This window comes from Numida meleagris, chromosome Z, assembly GCF_002078875.1.
Source record: "Numida meleagris isolate 19003 breed g44 Domestic line chromosome Z, NumMel1.0, whole genome shotgun sequence".
NCBI classification, from domain to species: Eukaryota; Metazoa; Chordata; class Aves; order Galliformes; family Numididae; genus Numida; species Numida meleagris.
Genome location: NC_034438.1, coordinates 67,591,717 through 67,602,133, shown reverse-complemented (window position 1 = coordinate 67,602,133; position 10,417 = coordinate 67,591,717).

Genomic DNA, 10,417 nt, shown 5'->3' with positions numbered 1-10,417 from the left:
TTATCTGAATTGTATTCTCTCTTTGTAGGTAGAACTGTATCGGTTGTTGTCACAGAGTTCTCTCTGGATCCATCTGTGTCTGTGACAGGGAGACAGCAGGCCCACCGGCCCAAAAAAGGGAGGGGAGGGGTAAGGCGGGTGTTGATAGTTTACAGGCCAGTTCGGCCTGATTCTCTGACTAATGGGGGCAGGGGACCCATGGACCTGTGCCCCAGGAAAGGGGAAAAGGGAAAAGGGTAGGGAGATGGGAGAACGGCCTAAAAACAGAACGGCAGCAGCGATCTGAGGAGGAGAGTTAATTTACTAAATATGATATTGGAATGCAAGATAACACAATATAATACAATATAATTGGAGTTGAGGCTAATAAATCAAATAAAAATGAGAGGGTGTCCAAAACCGAGGGCCTTACTCTGAAACTGAGGTGAAACGGCTGGGGAACACACACTCCTGGGCAGCAAAAAAGAGTGAGTCTCGTGACTTGCAAGGAGTTTTATCTTTCCCTCTGAATCCAAAGACCACTTGGGTATGTAGTTGTTCTTCTCTTCTGAGAACCAGGTACCTGGAAAATCGGCAGTCCATGGAACTCATTAACTGTTTAACTCCCAGTGCACTACATGATGTTATGATGTAGAATACCAATAACAAAAATCATAAAACCATGACAGTAGTAAACAGCAAATTAATGGCATTGTTTCTTGTTACTCAGAAGCAGGTTGTTTCTCACCCAACCTCTCTGGAATGTAGGATTTTTATTCCCCAGTCTCATAATGCTTATCAGCCCATACCATGGTGTCTTAGAGTCACATCCACTTCACATCCTCTAAAGGAAAATAACTCATCCAAATACTACTTTTTTCATTACTTTCAGTTTTCAGATATAAGATAAATAACTATAAAAAAAAAATACAGTCCTTCAGATAGAGTGAAATGAATTACATAAGGATAGATATCACACTGTTCTTATGTTGTTTCCATTCAGAAATGATGAAAGAGAAATAAAAAAAGAAGTTGAACAGCAGAAGGAGAAAATACGAGGTTGAATTCCTTAAATATTTGCTTGTATATCTTAAAACTTTATCTGAAGCAAATTTTTTGGTGGTTGCTAAGGCAAAATTCTATACTGGTCAACCACACACTAATTGTGCTGCAATTCTTACATTCTAGAGAATTTCCTGGCATTAAAAAGGCATGTACATCTCAAAAGGCATTTCTAATTCTATGTAGAATTAATGATTTTTAATGTATTGTTCCACATGTTTGATCTCAGGAATGTTGCTTTTTTTTTTTTTATTGGTGATTCCTAAAATCTGTCACTGTAGCAGATATTATTTTGTTATATGTAGTTTCCATAAAGTGAAAGGAAACAGACTGTAGACAAAAAAGACAATTTTTCACATTAATCAAATAGAAAAGGAGTCAAAATCTTTACTGAAATTAATATTTTTAATGAAATCAACATTTTTCTTAAAAAGCAACAACAATCCTCTTTTTGAAAGATGTGATTTGCTTCCTTTTCTCTTTTTTTTTTTCCACTAGGTACTCCTCTTATTTTTGTGTGTGAAGAGGCCAAATCATTGCCACACAGGACTTTAACAGACCATCATGAAATTCCAACTTTCCTTTCATGTCATAGGTAGAGGAATTTGACCTGTTTGTCAGTTTACCAATAAGCTCTGTTTATATATAAAAATAAACTTACTAGTCCTGAATTTTTTTATTCCTGCTCAAGGATGCCTCTTGAAATATTGTTTTGTTATTAAAAATAGCATTTGGTGCCTGTTACTGCCTATATTTTATTTTCAGATATTGACGCCAAAATGTTTTTATGAGAGATCTTCCAAGACAAAGCTCAGGGAAGGCAAGGTAAGGTAGGGCAAGGCACATATATAAAATAAATAAATATCTTGTCTCTGTGTGTAAGACTGTGTCAATGCACACTGGGTACCAGACTCCTTTGGTGGTACAATGTGATCACCCAGTCCAACCACCTGACCACTTCAGGGCTAGCTTACCTAATTACCCTAACGCCTTTTGAATACCTATAGGCACAGAACACCTTGCTAGAAAGCTTATTCAAGTGTTTGATCACTCTCACAGTAAATAAATTGTACTTACAAAGACATCTTTTTTTCCCCATAGCTGTGGAAAAACCCCACTAGATGTCCTTCTTTACTAGGTATCATTTTGTGGTGTAGCTTTTCCTACTTCTAGGTGCATTTCTGATCAATATAGCTTTAGAGGTAATGTGACCTGCTTAATTAACAGAGCTTGCCCAGATGATACATGGGAAATGAAATATATCACTCATCATTCCCATCTAATGAACACTGTTGATATGAATTCTGTGTAAAGTGACGAGTATTTAGGTAATAACTTGGTTTAGTGGGAGGTATCCCTGCCTATAGTAGGGGGGCTTGAACTAGATGATCCTGAAGGTCCCTTCCAGCCCAAAACACTATGATTCCATGAAATACTTTTCTAATAAAACCACACAAATCTTAGCATACTCTTTTGAATGACGGGATCAGGTTAAAGAGAGTCATTTGGACTCTTTCAAAAGAAGCAAAGAATAAGTGCAATGCCATATGCAGTAAAAATGTAGGGAAAAAGCAATGTAATGAGCTTGGTGACTGAACAGTAAGGCTTTCTAAGGAACAGCAAGAAACATTGTGACTGATCATACTTACCCCTCCCTGGACTTCCAGTTCTGCCTGTTCTCCTCTTCCTATGCTACTGCACCTAACATATTGTTACAGCATAATTAAAAATAACTGCAGGAAGTAAGCGTGCATAAGGAGGTGCATTACAACACAGGAAAGGTGTTGTCGGTCTAAATATTGATCTTCCAGGATTAGTCCCTAAAGACTTGCAATGCTGGCTTTTTTTTTTTTTTTTTTTTTTTTGCCTTCTAATGATGAAAAACCACAGATGTTAGATCTTGCAGAAAACTGGCAGAGATTTACAAGCTGAATGTCTACCAGCAGCTCTCCTTTTAGAAGCTGCATTTCCTTGTTAGCAGCTGTGGGTAATGCATTCCTCCCAAACACAGCTGTGAGAGGGAGGATGAACAAGCTAGTTGAATACACCTTCAGCTAACAGCTAGCCAAGACAAAGAAGATGAAAGAAGACTGGTGTAGATTCAGGGGCTGTGTCTGAAGGTTTTGTGAAATAACAGGTAATGGCTTTCACTTTTTGATAGCTGTTCTATAGATTTTGGAGCAGCTGGATAAAAAATCTAATGAAGATGTTTCCATATTATGATGGACCCAAGCATGTTCCTTTGCTAGTTCTTGAATACACAAATTGACTTCACATGGGAGCATGATAAGTAAATTTTAGTGACAGCTCATGGTGCTATGTTTTTTAATGCTCAGTAATATCTTCTGTTAATGGTTTTCTTTCTGTCTTTGCATTCTACATGATGCAACATGTGAAGATAATCAGCATTTTGAAGGCAATTAGAAGGTTTATATTCAAATTCTTCTACCTGCTAAAGGGATCTGTTCTGCCTAGAAAGGAATTAGCATTTCTACAGTGTAAAGAATTTGGAAATAGCTTATTCATAGTGCAACTCAGATGAGCAGCTGAGAATACTGGAGAGATATAAACCAGGATTTTTTAACAGTAGAATTAATGTATTCTGTCCTCAGAAATTTAGACTATTATTAATGACTATTAATATTATATGTTAAATCTCATACTTGGTGGCAGAATAATACAAATCTGGATATAATGAAGGAAATTAAGATTTAAGTGAAAAGAAAGTGTAACAGTTAAAGGTTTGTAACAGCTTAAACAACAATGCCAATTACTTTGCAATGTAGCTGCAACTATTATTCCAGTTTTTTTCTGTGTTTTTCTCAGGTTGTTTTGATTACTATCTCCATTTTGCTTTTGGGGAAAGCAGCCTTTGGAGAGGTTATGAAATTGCACCTCTAGGTATGTGACCTCCTGCACAGCTGTGCAGCAGCTGCCACGTCATGCAAAAGTAGTAGTACCACGTTGGGTGCTGCTGAAGGAAGGATGAAATATTGCAGACCTGCATCCAGATTTCTCTCTCTCTTCCATTCTAAATCACATTTTGTTGAGTGATCACAGCTTGGCCATGATATTGTCAGGATGAGAAGTCAAATGCCCATAGTTAGGGTTATGTCACCTCTGTTAACAGCTGCTCTGTCAGCACAATCCATAACGAAGGTCATGCGAAGAAAAGAAAGTGCAAATCTCCTTCAATGGGTAAACTTATTTTCAGGAAGTGTTCTATGATACGATTATGTTTTATTTTTGAAGCTTTTAATTTGGATGTAGGTTATTGATTACTAAAATAATTAGAAGATGGCATTTGATAGGAAAGAGAAAAACATATATGGATATCTGAAAAACGTAGAAAGAAGGGAAGAAGTAATTGGTGGAAAGGGAAGAAAATTGGTATAAATTATATTTATATTCTGAGGAATAAGCAATACAATATGGAGAATCATTCAATCCTTCATTATTGATTCAAATATAAAGTTAACTCATTGCCCCAGTCTAGTTTCCACAGGCAGAGTGCCAGTCTCTGAAAGCCAAGCCCCCAAACTGCATCAACTCTATTCTAAATCAGATGTCTTATACACAGTGATTCAAAAATTGTCATGAGGTGTACAGATAAAATTATCCTCTCTTAATAAAAGCAGTTTATATGCTTGGAACAGCAGTGAATGCTGTGGGCTGAAGGAAACACATGCATTGCCATTTTCATACATCACCATGCTGAAACAGGCAGCAGCTACTTGTAATAGATTTATTTTTATTTTTAGTGGTCTTCGGGTCCTGATCTATCGGCTAGACACTTTACATCTAGTACATTACTCCATAGACTCAACCTTTCTTTCTACTTTATAATCTTCTGGGAGGTTTTCATTCACTGGAATGTTTAATTTTCTAAAGCAAAACCCACATCTGTCCCTATGGTGGGTGGAAGGCCTAGGAAATGTTCGGTGTGAAGAGCTAGCAGGGACATAGGTCTTCTGCTGACTGCTTGTGTGAGGGAGAATTTCACTTTCTAGGTCGCATGTATGGGAAGGTACAGGTTTTGTAGTGAAGGCTCCTGTGTGTGTTTCATATCAAACACTGGAAGCAGAAGATCTGGTAATCATGACTAATTGCCTTGTTTAGAAAAGCTGGCTTCTCGTTCTTTCTTTAGGGGCAGGTATGTTCTTGCAAGCAAAGGGAAAGTTTAAGGAGAAGGCACGAATGAATGATCGTGATGGAGGAGGAGGAGCAGCGATATATCAGACACTACCCTGGAGGTTAAAAAACAAATCACTTACAAAATAATGCTATTGCAGAAATGTCAGGTCTGTTGTATGAGAACAAAATGTTGCACTTCCCAAGCTCAAGAGTCCTTACTATCCCTAGGTGCCAGAGAAGGTGGGTTAATGCCTTTTGAAAGCTAGCAGCTTCAGTCACCCAGGTACTGGTGGTCATTTCAGGCAAGGCATCACTGCATTGATTTAATGGAGGAAAGGGCTCTTTGGTGCAAGATGAGAAGGCAAAATTATAGTGAAGGAGAACTAGAAGGTTAAAATCCCTTCAAGAACACTTATGTTAGTATATGAAAAGAAATAGAAATAATGAGGAAAAATGTCAGTTTTTTTCAGCATCTGTTTAATTGTATTTGGGATTGCAGTCAATGAAGGTATGAATTTTAACTGTATAAATACAACTTTGAAGATGTCAGCGTCTCTCAAATGCACGTTTTCATTCCTTAACATATTTAAATTTCTTTTGTATTTCACCTTAATACCTGAGCAAAATTCTTACTTGAATTAAAGTCTCTCTATAATTTTTGTGCTATACTTCTGATTTGAAATTAGATTTCATTTCTTCTTATTCTACTTTTTGTTCAGCATTAACTGTATTTACAAAACTATGTGGAAAAAGTTAGTAGTATGGAAAACTAAGTCTCTTGCTGCTGGCAAATCTTCCCTAGCACTGGTTTGGAGTGCTCTTTTCCGTGTAGCTGTATGTAAAAACAACTTGTACAGCACTTCTGCTCTTCTGATTTTAATTTTCAGATATGCTGCGTGTGTCAGTGGGCATCAGAAAAGCTGTACTAACTGAGCAGTGGAAATTCTTAGTTTGAGGCTGGTATAAAAGACAATGATGGATGAAGTGTAAAAGAGGAGGAAGGAAGCAAGAAACCAAAACCAACCAAAATGCAAAGGCAAGATCTCACTGAAGAGCCCCCATTTCAGGTTTAATTCAACCTGCACTGGGTAGATGAATGTGAATTTTAAATTATACTTAATCTCCATTAAAGTAATTATCTCTCTTTATGAAGAATTAGCTAGGTAGTAGTTGTGCAATGGACTATGAAACTCTAAGTGAATAAAATCTATTTCATTTCTCCAGCCTGTTTTTTCTTTCCATTAATAAGCAAAGCACAGAAAGTATGTTTTTTGGAGTAATGTGATATGTTCATAGCTCTTTTAAGATTGATATCACATAAAATAATGAACATAGACATTGTTTTGGGTTCTTACCTGTTATTTTGATTGAAGCAGGCTATTTCAACCTTTCTTCCCCAATCTTATTCTATTTAGTTGATTTTTTCCCCAGATTTCAAGTAAGCCTCATTCCAGATACATTTCACACCTAAATGGGTGGATTAATAGAATGGTGTAGGTATGGAAAGGTGCATTTTATCCATCCACTCTAGACTGATAATCCCAGGAACATGAATTAACCTCTGACATTCTTATTTGTTGTAATATGTATGAAAATTGCTTATTTACTTCCATGCTGTTAGAATGAATAGAATCAGACCAATTCTAAATGGCTGTGTATTCTAGTGTGAAGCAATTAACTCAGTTATGTGTCCCCTTCATTCAGGATCATTTTTTATTAACTGTTTAATCTCATAGAAACAGGACAAAAGAAACCTGGGCTGGTGAGCACCTCAGCCAGGAGTACATAAGCACCATCATAATAATTAAATGGAAATTGAGGCAGAATAAGTGGATCAAGAGACAGTAAAAGTGCCTGATGTGTGTATGACAGTGAGACAGACTGAAATTTGAAACACTATATGTATCAGGTTAATGATTTCTTCTGTGAACACTTCCAAGTCTCATACTCTCGAAAACTGTTCAGATTTTACTCTTGTTGTTAGGAAATTGTCTGTTATCTTCAATACTGCAGGCATTAAGCTCTCTTCTTATCCTCATATGTTTTTTTTTCTCTCCACCTTTTGGCCCCCTGAATTAATGCTGTCCATTCTCCAGGACAGGTGATCATGAGTGACTGTCTCCTACTGTAAAGTCATATCAGCATGTCTGCAATGAAAGTCCAATATTGAGCCAGGAGGATTATCAAAAATAGGGATATATTCACTGAGATTAGAGAGGCTTTTTACAATTGAGAAGAATTAGGAAAGTTTAAGGCCTCAAAAGTTACAACAACACTCTTGTCCCCTTTGTATCACACCAGCATAACATGATACTTATTATCATGCTCTCAATTAGGTTTGCAGACTCAGATTAAAGTTCTTCATAATTGTAAAGGCCTGAAAAGTTGTATTTGATTTACCTTTTACTTCCATAAGTACTGTGTCTGAGTTAACTAGTATATGACAAGACAGAAAGCCTAATTCCCCCGACAAGCACAGGAGCTAGTGGGAAGTTTCTGTTATGTTTATAGCTATGCTTTTGTTTACTCATCTTTTATTTGTTTCTCAAAGTGTCTATGTATGGTATTAACTCAGTGGAAACAATAGCACTGAGCAGGAGTGTGATGTGCCAAAATGCCAATAATCACCCTGCCTGTTTTAGTGTGATTTGTGTGGTTTTCTTTCTTGGAAATGTAGGAGGGAAGAGGGACAGGGTTGTATATCATCTTTTTTGCCTTCAACTTTGCCCATTTCAAATGTAAAACATTAAGAACAATCTAATTTCATTTTCTGATGATTTATGTCTTTGGAACCAGAATGCTAGAAAATTGTAGGTTTTGGGGTTTTCTTTTAAGTCTGTTGTCGCACCAGGCTGAAAAGCTGCAGTGAGCTGATCTTGTCTAAGAAAATTGTATTGGCATGAAGTAAAATACTGGGAATATAACTTTTCAGATTTTTAAGATCGTGATAGGAAAGTAATTAACAAGGAACAATGGCAAGTAATACTCCCAGCAAGTAAGCTCTGCTGCATTTAAGGATTTTAAAAAGCTTTTAGGCATTTTTCATGTACTGCTTAAAATGTTGGATAGTAAGGATATGTTTTCATCTGGCACAACACAGTCTCATAGAATTGAATCTGAAGACAGTACAGATATGATTTTTCCTGCATTGGATACTGGTGCTCTCCTTGGGAAATTGACATGAAAATGTGTTTTTAATTTGTGAATGGGATTAATTTAAAAATTGCTTTATGTTTCTTACTAAGTGCCAAGGAGATGCATACGCAATATGCAGTTTCTGTCCTAGTGGACTTTGCTTCTGGGCAAATAGAAGTGTGAGTGATGGCAAGATATGTGAAAAATTGAGATTTTTGTCTGATAGATGGCTCAATAAAAGTGTATCCATCTTTAACTGGCTACTGTATGGTTTGATGTGACCTGTGGAACAAGCATAAATAGGTTCAGACCATCATTCTCACATGCAGATGAGATGAGTTGCATAAAAGCAAATGAAATTGAAGGTACATAAATGGAAGTAGAGAAAATAAAAGGATATTGGTAGCTTGCACAATGAAAACTGAATTGTGAGTGAAGAAAGTATCTGTCCCACTAAAGTTCTAAAGAACCAAGAGAACGCGGGCCTGCTGACTTTTGCAGGTGTAAATGTAGAATTTGTATGGCTTGGACTGGAGAAATTAAGAAGAGTCAGTCAAATGATATGTTTCTCATATAGCATATCCCTTGATTGCAAAAATGGCACTCATGGGAACATGAAAATATATAATTTTCAGGTTGTTGATCAAATTCCTTGTCAGCTGTTAAAAAAATTAACGTTCTGAATTTTAAAATTTGGAACATTAAAAAATTTTCAGAACTCTTCTAATATGCTTACACTGCAAGTCAGACTTACTTGATTTTCCTAAAGATCTATGATATATCAGGAGGTCATCAGAGCTGCTCATTAATTCTTTTCATATATGGATAACTTAAGATATAGCACAGTAGTGAAACCTTTGACCACAATAGTGGTCTCTGTACAAATACAATTATGCACTTAGTTTCTCTGTTGCTTTTTCTTTGAGTATCATCTGCTGTGTAAGGATCTCTGGATTCTGAAAAATTTTCAAACACTGCTTCTCAATGCCTAGCTAAATATAGTCTTATCCCAAGATAAAATACAGGAGCAAGAACTGATTCTCCAAACCATGTTATTTCCAAGACAGCTGTCAAAATCAGAATATTCAAACATTAATAGTGCACTTATTACCTGCCTGTCAAGAATGTATAGATGATTCTGTCACAGCTGAAAATGATCTTCTCCTTCACCCTGAGCCCTTTGGTCTCTCAGAATGGGAAAATCAGAGCTACAAAAACCTCTTGAAACCATTTGAGAAGAGCACAGCTGTACTGTGAACCCTGTCATAAAATCCTCTGTGTTCATAGCTGTCTGCACATAGAATCATAGAATCATATGATGGTTTGGGTTGGAAGGGACCTTCAAGATCACCCAGTTCCAACCCCCTGCTATAGGCAGGGACATCTCCCTCTAGACCAGGTTGCTCACAGCCCCATCCAGCCTGGCCTTGAACGCTTCTAGGGAGGGGGTACCCACAGTCTCTCTTGGCAACCTGTTCCAGTGTCTCACCACCCTCACAGTAAAGAATTTCTTCCTGATTTTCTTCCTAAATTGACCCTCTTCCAGTTTAAAGCCATTTTCCCTCATTCTGTTGCTACCTGCCCTTCTGAAAAGTCCATCCCCAGCTTTCCTGTCGGCCCCCTTCAGGTACTGGAAGACTGCAATAAGGCTCAGAGCCTTCTCTTCTTCGGACTGAAAAGCCCCAGCTCTCTCAGCCTTGGCCTTGTTGAACTTCATGAGGTTGGCATGGACCCACTTCTCCAGCCTGTCCAGGTCCCTCTAGATGGCATCCCTTCTCTCTAATGTATCAGCTGCATGACTCAGCTTGGTGTCATCTGCAAACTTGCTGAGGGTGCACTCAATCCCACTGTCCATGTTGCCTACAAAGATGTTATGTAACACTGGTCCCAACACCGATCCCCAAGGAATGCCACTCATCATCTGTTTCCACTTGGACACTGAGCTATTGACTGCAACTCTCTGTGTGTGACCATCCAGCCAATTCCTTATCCAGTGAGTGATTCATCCATCAAATCCATTTTTCTGCAATTAGGTGACCAGGATGTCGTGCAGGACAGTGTCAGACACTTTGCACAAGTCCAGGCAGATAACATCTTTTAAGGGAAA